At 37.2% G+C, this 12,945-nt stretch overlaps 1 long non-coding RNA gene across 1 annotated transcript in view; it reads right to left on the bottom strand.

The window, feature by feature from the left end:
* The window catches only part of LOC122880521, a 57,049-nt gene extending 46,623 nt beyond the window's left edge, over nucleotides 1-10,426 (bottom strand). Inside the window, exon 1 of the long non-coding RNA XR_006378953.1 lies at nucleotides 8,729-10,426. This is a non-coding gene — a long non-coding RNA (uncharacterized LOC122880521). The remainder of the gene's footprint in view (nucleotides 1-8,728) is intronic.
* Between the last annotated feature and the right edge of the window lie 2,519 nt (nucleotides 10,427-12,945).

The following is a 12,945-nucleotide window of genomic DNA, read 5'->3' as shown; positions in this document are numbered from 1 at the left end:
AATGCAGTATCCAATCATATGGTGTACCTGTGTGTGGCTGTGAAACATAATACCCTGATGATTATCATGTTAATAAAGAACTTAATTCATGCATTTACCACTGTTGTGTTGTCTTGATACCTCAAAAACATCTGAATCAATTTTTATGACAATTCGTTGAAACATATCCACTTTGCAAATTTCCAATATTAGAGTAATTGAAATTGTAATATGAAGTTGATAAAGATTTACTAACTGTTCAGCTTTGGATGTAGGTTTGCAATCTCCAAGTGCCCTCTAGCTGAAACACTGCACAGAAGTGACACTTGAAAGCCTATTTTCCTTTGATGTCCTGGACTTTTAGCCAGTGATCTCCTGTAAAATTGCACAAGCAGGTTGCCAGAACAAGTGCATAAAGCCTACTAGCCCTCTCTCTCTCACTCTGTGTCTGTCTCAGACAGTTTTAATCTCTGGTAAGACAGTCACGTCCAGATTTGTCGTCTGCCGTGTAAACTCTGGTGGAAAGCGACACGCTGCCTGTGCCTCCAGTCTCCACAGCTCTCCTTCATTACCGCGCACAGTGGGAGAGCCAGAGCTCACAGTGTGGTAATCCCTGCTGGAAGGCGTCACCATATACTGTCATTAATGAAACGGAAGACCCACACATGTAACCTACACACACACACACACACACACACACATGTATACACCCACGGTCAGGATTGGCTGAAAGATGAATGGTTGCTGCAGCAGTATCTTGTAGACTACAGCTAAAATGCTTATATCTCTCTGCAAGAGATGTTATGGTAGCTCAGATTTATCCTCAGTAGTCAGTTATAGGCATGGATTGCTCTTATTTGTTGTTGTTGTCTGTTGATCTCATTTATATAGTATGTGGGATGCTGCTGTGAGGTCTAATGCTTCTTTAAAAGCTTCTTATGGCCTCCTACAGCAGTGGTTCCCAACCTTTTTTGGTTTGTGACCCCCTAAAATAAGACTAAGTCTACTCATGATTGTATATGTCTACAGGTTGTGAGTAGTTAAATTATCAGGTTGTTTTATTTGAATTATTTTTAGGGGCCTGAAGAAGTAAAATTATCCAAATAATTCTTTTAATCATCTCGTGAGCAGTCAGTTGACCTAGGCCATGGGTTTTACTGTGATATTTGTACAATTTATCAAACTATATTGGTTTTAAGTTATAATAGGATTATTTATTATATGTAATGAGATCAGACTTTAAGGTATTTGTTAGGCGTACTACAGCAGTTCCTGGCCTATATGACCTATAAGGACCTAGATGATATTCAACTGATATTAAAGACACCGACAAATGTAATTTTTATTTAACATATTCAATTTATTATTGTTATACTGTTTTTGATGTAGATGATTTGCAAAAATGTGGCCCTATTTTAGTTAACTAATAAAGCTATATATGATGAAATTTTGTATCATTATTTCATTAAAAAATCCTATTTCTCCAAAAGGGTTGTGAGATGACTCCAAGAGCCAATGAAGAAAGTATGAAAGTTACAACTTTTCAATGTTTTCTTCTTTATGATTTGTCAGGGATTGGTCGTTTAGTGCAACAACTGACAAGCTCTCAAATCATTCAGTCTTGTAGTTTATGTGGGACACCCCATGAACTAGCAGAGGGCACCATAGATAAATAAATCTATTAAAACAGCAGTTTGTCTCACATTGAAATCAAGCAATTTCTTTCTTTTTTAATTAATAAAATTCAGCATTTGCTTTGACGATTTGCCTCATACACATAAATACAGCAGACTCACTGTTCAACATTTGATGTTGTGTTTTGGTTACACTTGGATAGTACGCCTTTAGATAGTTTATAGAGTATTTGTAACATTTATTACAGCTTATTAGTTGAGATTTGACAATTCAGCTGTTTCACAAATAAAGGTTTGGTTAGGTTTAGGCAAAAAAATAACATCTCGGCTAGGGTACGTTCATGAATTGTCACATATACTTTATTGATAATCTGTTAAACATCTACAGACAAACAGCGAAACAGTTAAAATGTTACAAACACTCTAACGTATCTGTAAGCGGACTATCCAAGTAAAGTGTTATTTGTGTTTTTGCAACACTGCTAAAAAAATGATCTTCAAATGATATTCCCTGAACTGAACTTTTTAATAATTTGTATTCATCATTGGATCTTTATTGCTTTCTTTAGGGTAGTAGTGGATATGTCTTTTTTGACATTATGGTAATTTAAGGTCACAAAATACATCAAAAATAAAGTCAACCAGACAGTCTGAGTTATACATCAAGTGTGAAAAAAATGGAGAGAAGAGAGGGGGAAGAAGGCAGCTCCCTCCTTGCTTCTGACGTGACACCAGCACTGTATTCTCCTCAATTTATGAGGTATCATGGCAGGTAATGAAGCGGAAAGGTCAGGGGGAATGTGTTTTTATCCGCGCTAAACCAATAGGTCAGATTTCCACTTTCCACGCCACAACTCTGTGACTGCAGCTGATGCCCTTTTGGTTAAAATAATACATTCACCTTGGCCACTCATACATCATATCACCAATTCTCCACCTTATTGGCAATGTCACACAGAGGGCTGGGAAATATTACAGAATAGATTTACTGCAAGGGTTTGTCCACAGCCTCAAATATGATATAAAACGGTGTGTAATGTAAGCCATACATTATGAATCCAATTTGTTTGGCCGAGCTCAGGCATATTGAGTGCAAAATAGATCTACTAGGTTGAAAGTCACCCTGAGTCCACTAGATGGCAGTGTGATGGTGAATATGGAGCTGATTGCTGAGGCAAGTTCTAATGTGTTTTCCCAGAAATAATTTATTTATATTAAAAGTGCAATGAGTAACTATGATATTATCACTCAATAAAGACATCAAAACAAGAGCGATTCAGATTACAGATGATGGGTTATTCTCTAAAAAAACATAATCCATTAAAAAAGGTACAGTAGCCTTTTTTCTTAAAGAAAGGATTCTACATGGGAAAGGATTCTCTACGGAGGTCACTGCAAAACTATACCTTACTATAAAAATATAGTCAGAATATTATAGCAATACCATATAAAATATCATTATTATGAACAGGAGAGTTGTGAAATATCACAGTGACCTGATCATACTTGGTATCATACTACATGGTAAGTATATCCTTTAGTGAATCAATAGACTAATAAGGACCCTAATATTCTCCTGATGTTCACGTTTATAGAGTATACAATTACTGAATGTTGGTGCATTAAAATTGTTACAAATGTGTGGCACTAGCAAGACACAAGAGAAGTTTTACTCATGCTTTGTTATTTAAAAACGACACAATATAAAGAACACCTATGCAATATAATGTAAATTCAGTAAGTCTTTAACACCAGAGAACCTTTGTGAAGCTTATAATATTTACTGTCTCAAAGAGGAGTTGATTAATCTCTATGGGACTTTTTTACTGCGCCAGATTGTGGTATATTGTAAGGTGTTCATGTTATTTTGTCCCCACATATAGGCTATGGGAGGGGGCAAAATATTAGATACACTTAAATGCAATACACTACAACAACACCATGAAATACGGCCTCAAGAATTACCATAAAGTTGAGTCTACACCTTTCTGACCAGTTTCAACAAAAATCTATTAATATAAACTTTGCTGGATTGAATCAGACTGTAAATTTGTTTAAAACATTTAGTTTACGAGCCTGTGTTTTCCTTTTAATTTTTCAAAAAGTTCTTCAGGCCTACAGTCCTTCCCTGCGGTGTTGTAAGTGGCTTGGACGACTGTCACGACAATAACAGGGTTACTGTTGGCCACACATACAGCACATAACTTTTGCAGTTCATAAAAGCATGTGCAATGAAGTTCACACTGTGATACAAAAAAAACAACACTTCTCTAAGGAAGAACTGTTGCTTATCCAGTCATTTATTTTAGAATTGTTTCATTTATTAGTGCATATAGTAGGGTTGTAACTAACAATTATTATTCAGATTATTTGATTAATTGTTAGTTTATTCAAAATGAAGACTAAGCCTTAATTCACAAAATCCCCATCACAAGCCCTCAGAGCCCAAGGTGACATCTGTCTTCAAATAGTTTCTTTTTAACAACCAATAGTCCAAAACCCAAAATTAAAACAATATAAGATAGAGAAAAGCTGCAAATTCTCACATTCAAGAAGCTAGAAGCAGCATGTGTTTTTTGTTGACATTTTTGTTTGATAAAAACCTTAAACAATGAATCGATTATCAGAATTGTTGTCAGTATTAATCAGCAAACTGTTTCAGCACTTTTATACAGTACTATGCTTTTACTGTGGTGCAGGCATAAGGGGAACTGCACATACACTTCACAACAACAACTTAGTCTCTCATAGACTGAGAACCTCACAGCATCCAGATGGCCTATGAAATATGTTAACAAACTTGTTTCAAGACAGAGGTGTTTTTGCCTCAAGGACATGGTGTATTTATAGCACACAAAGCAAAACATTAGGAACAAGGTGTTATGTAGAAGTGCTGAAACCACAAAGGCACAGGTTGGGGATATGAGGAGGGAGTCTGTGTCATATTGATGTATGATTCTCCATGTGTGGTGGTCATGTGAAAACAGATCTCCTAATGAGGAATACAGTAGATAACACATAACATTAAAAAAGGGGGAAATCCATGCCTCTAAATGCATATATATGCAGATCAGTCATAGTCAAGAGGTCATTTCATGGTCATGGACTATCTAGAGAAATTATTGTAACTGGTATCGCCGCTCTTCTGTGATGATGTCTCCCTGATCTAAAGTGGCAGCTCCCAACAGAAGCTCTTGTTTTGTGATTCAATAACACTGAAACTGAACCTTGATACTTATTGCTGAAACATATTTTGGATTCAAACGCCTGTTGTATTCAGCTGAGGTTCCTAATGTTTTTACAGTGGTGTGAAAAAGTGTTTGCCCCCTTCCTGGTTGCCTATTTTTTTTGCAGGTTTGTCACACTTAAATGTTTCAGATCATCAAAGTCCACCTCTGAATGGCTGAAGAAGAACAAAATGAACACTTTAGAGTGGCCTAGTCAAAGTCCTGACCTGAATCCTATTGAGATGCTGTGGCATGACCTTAAAAAGGCAGTTCATGCTCGAAAACCCTCCAATGTTGCTGAATTGCAACAATTCTGCAAAGATGAGTGGGCCAAAATTCCTTCATTTAAAAACTGCATTTTGTGTTTACTTGTGTTATCTTTGACTAATATTTAAATTAGTTTGATAATCTGAAACATTTAAGTGTGACAAACATGCAAAAAAAATAAGAAATCAGGACGGGGGAAAAACTTTTTCACACCACTGTATATATGTTGTAATTTTTTTACATTTTGCAACAGAGATGATACAGAACAAGTGGTCACTGTTTGCACAAAAGTCTTTAAAGCCTTGGTAGATAAAAACAAAGCCGGACTTTGAAATGATGGGAAGATAAACAAGAAAAACTATGTAATAATGAGGGTACATGGTCTTCTTGTGACATCAGTGAAATGACACACACAGATGACACTTTTACAGCAAGGTTCATTCAGTTTGGAGGGTCGATTAAGTTGAAGGGTCTTTGTAGGTAAAGTTCAATGAGGTGAGGGGTCGTAAGTTTGAGTTTAGGTTCAATCAAATTAAATGTGATTGCATTAATAAATTCATAACATGGATGGCCACCCACCATTGAGTCTGGTTCTGTCCAAGGTTTCTGCCTGTTAAAAGGAAGTTTTTTCTTGCCACTGTCACCAAATGCTTGCTCATGGTGGGATTTGTTGGGTCTCTGTAATTAATAATATAAAGAGTACGGTCTTGACCTGCTCTATTTAAAAAGCGCAATGAGATAACTTCTGTTATGAATTGGCGCTATATAAATAAAATTGAATTGAACACTTATAAAGTAAAAAAAAAAACAATATAATATATAATAGAAATTTTACTTCCATAGCTACCTGAATAATACCTTAATGTAACATCATGTCTATAGATGCACTGATTTAATGCACTGAATAGGTAAGGTATGATAGGTCAAATGTGTAGCCATGTGACTTGTAATGTAATGGACAACTAACCTACTTGCTCAATCAGTCAATTGTAGGCTGCATGGCTAAAGAGCATCAGCTAAATACTAAACAAAACAATTTGAGATGAACCCCCTCTCTTCATCAGTCTGAGTGATTCTGCTGCAGGGCTGAAGAACCTCAACAGGGTCTTTTGAGACAGCGTGAGCTGGAGAATAACAGCAGGACAGTGTAAAGAATCCTTCACAGTATACATGAACATCTGCCAGATTCCAAGTCACAAAAGGGGGGGGACAACAAATCAGTGATTTTTGATACTCTACAGCAGTCTCTTTTTGTTTTGCTATATAAAGATATAGTGGAGTAATGGCGTCCTGAGCAGAGAATGACATCACAGCTTCTCTGTTCTTTGTTTTGGTAGCCGGTCCAGCCATACGTGCATGTGAGTCCCTCCCCGTGAAACTGTTGGTATTAAGGAGAGCGATATAACAGCTGTTTTTTTTTTTCATGTAACGCAGTGAATTAAGGATTTATTTCGACCAAACCAGAGTTGGTGATTGTTGGAACAGTCGAAAGACAACGACAAAGAAGGTTTTGGTGAGTTTTATTTTGTTTCTGTCAGTTGTAGTTGTGGAGCTGCAGTTGAAAGCTTCACTAAACCTGTTCTGTATATCGTTTGTAATTGTATTATAAAATACTATAAAAAATGTAATTAAATTCAAAAACCAAAAAAAAATGAAAGCTCCACAAAAAACTAATAAATGGAGTAAAAGGTCCGGTGAGTAACATTTAGTAGGAGCTATTGGCAGAAATGGAATATAATATTTATAAGTATGTTTTCATTAGTGCAAATCACCTGAAAATAAGAATTGTTTTTTCGTTACCTTAGAAAAATCTGTTTTTATCTACACAGGGAGCGGGTCCCCTTCCACAGAGGTCGCTATGTTGCACGGCCATGTTTCTACAGTAGCCCAGAATGGATAAAAACCAAACACTGGATCTAGATAGGGCCGTTCGCGTTTTTTGCGAGTTTCACGGCCACCGTAGGTTCTCCTACACGCTTGGAAGGGGAGGGTGAGGCGAGCGGTGTTCAAATGGTTGCAAACCGCAATTTCACTGCTAGATGCCACTAAATCATACACACTGGACCTTTAAGATCATTTTGTCAAATTAGAGTTGATATTGGCCATCCAGGCTCTGACCTCATCAGTGCCTGCAACCATATGCCTATAGCTCTGCACAGAAGACACTGTGGAGTGACAATAATTAACTCCCGTCCACCCAAAAAAACGCATAATATACAAAGCCTGGTCCCAGTCATTATGTGGAATTATAACATTTGTGAGCAAATGGCAGCTATTGCTATGTGGCAATTCCCAACAAAGCATCTCCCATCATTGCAGGCAATATGCTATCTAGTGAAATGAGATGACTAAATCTAAATCCAGCAAACCACATGAAATGCAGCAGCATGCCAAGACATAGCAGCTATGCAGCAGACTATTATTCACTTGTATTCATATTAAAATCACTGACATTCATAATTGCAGCAGACAATCTAAGAAATACAATGTAGCATTAATGATCAGCAGATGCCATCAGTACATGAAGGTTGGCATTGCAGTTAAGACATAATTATGATAATGATGACGAACAACCTGACACATGAACCCATTACTTTAGAGCTGAAGTATTTCTCTAATGCTCAGCTGAATATGAAGTGTGTGTGAATATGACAAACTATCCTGTATGTGGCAACAGCGATGATGGGTTTCCTGTGAAGCCAAAATTCGAGGGAGATAAGTGTGTATGGGCAGTGTGTAAGAAGGCAACATTAATATCTATACAAAGCCAATATACACTCAGTTGCCAGTTTATTAGGTACACCTAGCTAAAACTAATGCAGCCTAATACAATAGTCCTGCTGTGAATTATACCTTCATGAATAGTATAATGTTCAGTTTTTGTTGAAACTGTTTCAGAGATGTATGGTCAACTGTAAGGTAATTTTAGAGGATGTAGTTTGTAGTGCTGTTGAATTCTATTGAGTTATACAGACAGGTGTTTCTGTTATTTAGCCTACCCTATATAAATGGGGTGGACAAAATAATAACACTCGTCAGTTTACCAGAAACAGTTTCAACAAAACCTTACCTATTCACTGTTGTATTCAACTGCATTAGTTTTAGCTAGGTGTACCTCATAAACTGGCAACTAAACATATATCCCCCTCTACACAAGCCCTGGTTTGCAGTGAGCCAATAGCAAACCCCCACAACAATTACAACTTTCTGTAGGGTGAAATATTGTAATCAATTCAGCCCATAACACACAAAAATGATACTCCAACAACAATGATACTCAAACATGAGTCATGTTTGACCCCAATGTAAGTCAGCAGTATATGAAAGAATCGTAATGCATCCACCAAACAACAATCAAAAGAAAAACGAGTTCAGCCACAACAAGAAAGTAATTCACAATTAATAATTAAAGCAAATCCGCCACATAGGAAGAAAGCAGCATCATCAGAGCAGAAAATAGGCTAACAGCTAGCAGCCAGCCAAGACCCCAAGCAGATACAACCAGCAGCAGCAGCAGCAACCTCACTCTTTACTGATATAACCAAGCACACACAAACCAACTGCACAGAGCCAAGACATCAACTCACAATATGGATGTAAGCACAAGCAGCAAAAACTTACTTGGCCAAGTTTCTCAGGGAAAAGTTGCAACAAGTGTTTCCAGGCTGCCCACAACACAGCAGGACAGCTTCGGGCTTGAAGTGCGCATTCAGGCCACAGCTGATAGTCTGGGAGTCAGGGAACAGCTGATGGTCTGGGAGTCAGGGAACAGCTGATGGTCTGGGAGTCAGGGAACACCAGGAGCAACAGCTGATAGCGCCAAACACACATTTCCTCCACAGTCATTCTGAAGCGACATTAGGACCGGTAACAGGCGAGCTTGGCTGTGAAATGCCTAATGAGCCGCGGTAGCAGCAAATGTTTACAGAAATGCTACAGAAGAGTTAGCTGAAGAACAGCTTTGCAGACCAAAACAGTGTGCAGGGCATTGCCAGTTTAAATGGACCGCCTCACTGAGAGGGTGTGTTCGTTCGTGTTGCAGTAGGTGAAGAATGTCACGTGAGAGTGTAGCACCGCACCTGAGGCGCCTACCTGAAATAGCTAACAGAAGATACATTAGCAATGTACCTTGCCTTTCTTGTTTGTGATGTTTGGCAGTGATTTTTTTCTTATTCATGCGGAAAACTGACCAAATGTAGACAAAAGTAAAGATTAAAATATTGACTATAGCATGAATATTTGACTATAGGTTGAGTTCAGCAAAAGAGGGCCACTTTTTGGCAAATGCGCTGGGGCTCTACTATAACAGATATTCACTTACACCAGTCATGTTTTCCGTAAATGGTACAACCTTTGTTAACATGCTTGTGTAACGTTTTGAAGAGAACATTGTGTAAAAGTTATAGACTCTAAAACCCAGCACAATCCTCATCCGGTTTTTCTAGTTTGCTAAAGCGGGACACTTTTATACTCTTTTATAGCAAGACAACATATCTGCTGCTGCATTAAACATGCTTAGAAAAGTGTCCCACTTTACTTGAAAACACTGTTTGCTAATACCTTCAGCAAACATGGGACAGTGTTCTAACGTTTATGCTGATGAGTCCAATTCCAATTCATTTGCTGGTTCACTTTCCCTGAATACATGCCAACCAGTCTCTCTTTGACTTTCAACCATGCCCACAATGATGAAATAAAAGTGACTGTTAAGTGACAAATAATGGTGTGGCAAGATTTTCTGTTCTATTCTAAGTCAAATGGTAAAACAGGGCAATGCTTATGCTTAATGCTTCTGCCACTTTTGCTGAACCCACCCTACACATTGTTAATGTCAGATCTGTTGTCAGTCCCTCAGACTCAAAAAGCGGGGCTTCTCTCCAGTCCCAACCTTTTGTTCAACATTATGATGCCAATTTCTTGATAGACTCAGTAGACCATAATGCAGTGCAATACAAGACATTTTTCATATAGAGTAAAGTGATCAATGGATATGTATAAACTACTTTCTATATCGTACACTAGGAAAAGTGATTGCCATATAGTTTTTGTAATGTAAGACAACATTTATACCCTGCAATGGATATGATTTTACTTGCAGTACGAATCTCACTTTTAAAAATCCAAGTACAAAAAAACAAACAATAACATAAATGCAACAGGACACGTTTATGGACAGCAGTCCCTGTTTCTGCACGTTTCTGCAATGTTACTAGTATTATTGTGACATTTTGTTCTAAAGGCTTTCCACTGATCCTACAGTCAGTATCACAGTCAGTATTATGATAAATATGGTTAGACTGTGAGTGTTGTGGCGTGTAGATTTGGTGACCCAACTTCAGAGAGCAAAGATGACTTGTTGCTGAGCTGTTGCTCTGCCCTGAGAAGCTAATAAAGCACACCCTTGAACTGGAAACTTTGACTCACTTCTTTTCTTCTAAAAGAAAACCTTAGCTCGCCACAGTATTGTGATTCTTCCATCCTTGTCAAATTCATAAGTTCTTATAGACGGATGTCAACAAATTGCTTGTAGTAGAAAGAACCAGTGACCAGTGGTAGAAGAAGTATTCAGATACTTTACTTAGGTCAAAGTAGGAATACAACACTGTGAAGATACTCCACTACAAGTTAAGTCCTGCATTCAAAACCTTATTTAAGTAAAGAATTATCAGCAAATGTACTTAAAATATCAAAAGTAAAAGTACTCATTTTGCAGCAAAATAGTCCCTGGCAGTGTTTTACTATTATATATGATGTTTTGGATTAACACTGCTGGTGCATTAATGTGAATGTTGCATTTTACTGCTGTAGTTGTTTAAGGTTGTGCTAATTTGGACACACCTCCACCACTGTGCACCAACGGTCTCAAGCATTTCTCCAATGTAGACTCGAGAGATCACACTGATGCTAAAAAACAACTCAAGTGCTCTACCAGCCCCTTTGATCCAGTTCCAGCATCCTTTAAAAAAATCTGTTATTAATTTCTTGACAGACGACATCTTGTCAATAGTAAACTGTTCTCTCCAGACAGGCAACTTTCCCCATTGCATGAAAACTGCTGCTATTAGACCACCAGAAGATTATCAGTAACTGAACTGTTACCTTAAACATAATAATATTTATGATAAATTCCAGTGTGGTTTCTGCACGTCTCATAGCACAGAAACTGCTCTTTCAAGTTTCATTTACTAATTCATTTCAACTTTGCATGAGCTCAGATAAACAGCCCTGTTTTCAGCATTGTGACAATGCATTTTTCAGCTTTAAATTTTTATTTTAAAAAATTTAAATAGTTTATTTATCTTAAAAAGCAGGAGAATTTTCTCAACCCTTAAATGAACACTTAATTCTTCAGTTTATCAAAAAAAAATTTAATTTAAAATGGAAATACATGGTTTTCACTGGACAGGATGGGTATGAAAATGTGTACAACGAATATGCTGACAATGAGGAAACCTATCTGAAGAGAATGGCTCAAGAACAAATCTATTCATCAGTTACCTGCAACAGTATTTTTCCATGTTTCAATCAGGGGATTTTTGGCCCAGTGTTTGTGTATGAGATCAAGGGTAAATGTGCTGCAAGCCAAGTCAAGATGCAATATTATCAGAAGATATCATCAGCCCACCATCCAAAGGTAACTATTCCAGAGAGCAGAGTCTACATATCAGTGCTGAAAGGGTTCAACCTGCAACCAAATCTGGAGAAAGCATTGTTGCGTAGTGTGTGTGTTTCTGTAAATGTATGCATGTGTCTGCGTTTGCCTGCAGCTCTGTAGTCAGCATCTAGGTGAAAGTTCAATCAGGCAGTGCCAAACGGGCTCTCTCCACCTATTTGTCTTTTAGCCAGATGAAGAAATAGCTCCCACCTGGATAAACTGATAAAGCAGTTGTTACAACAGTCTTTCAAAACGCTTGGAAACCACTTATGATTGTGTAACAAAGTGGCCCATAATGAATTTATGCTCCAGGCTAGTAATGCAAAACTTATATGGGTATGATATACTGTACATCTCTTGTCTATTTCTGAAAAACTGGGAAATGCTGTGTTTTGGTGGCATTAGTGGCTTATCACTGAGATAAAACAAGAACACAAAACAGATCTGTTCAGTGATATCGGTCCAATGTTGGCTTTTAATTACATGATCTGATAACCAGAAGTCATGTCACGCCTCCTAAGTGTTGTGTTAGTTGAGAACTGCATTTGGACATCCACATTTTGCTCATGCTTGATATGAAGGTAGACTCCCAATCCTGTCCAAACCATCGTGCCACATTAGTTCCAAATTGGCACATCTTTTCTCTATGAATTTTGTATAAAATGCTACAGACTTTACAAAACAGTAGTAGAACTACTGAACTGTCAAACTATTCAGCTGTATCTTTCCTATGTTTAGTGTGATACATTGTTATAGATTAAACTACTACAGTAAATAAAGAAATTAAAATTAGCTCCACCTTGACCAGCTACAACATCAGATGCTGCCTGCCTACACTTTAATGCATCCATTATAATCAATGCAATAATATATAAACATAGAACACTGACACTTTTTTAAAGTACATTTTATTGATAATATTTATGTTTTGTATGTAATTTTACTTGTAATAGAGTACTCTTCTACTTTTATGTAAGTAAAGGATCTGAACACTTCTTCCACCACTGCTAAGGTAAAATAGAATGAATTTCACAGAGTGAATTAGAGCTGAAACGATTGATTAATCAATTAGTTCTTGAAGAGAAAATTAAATGGAGACTATTTTAATGACTGATTAGTCATTAGTCAAAAATTATGATAGTGACTGAAAAATGTTGATTATTGGTCAGACAAAACAAACAAT

The sequence above is a fragment of the Siniperca chuatsi genome, linkage group LG8 (assembly GCF_020085105.1).
Source record: "Siniperca chuatsi isolate FFG_IHB_CAS linkage group LG8, ASM2008510v1, whole genome shotgun sequence".
Classification (NCBI taxonomy): Eukaryota; Metazoa; Chordata; class Actinopteri; order Centrarchiformes; family Sinipercidae; genus Siniperca; species Siniperca chuatsi.
Note: the sequence above shows the minus strand (reverse complement) of the source record. Positions and strands in the feature narration are given on the sequence as shown.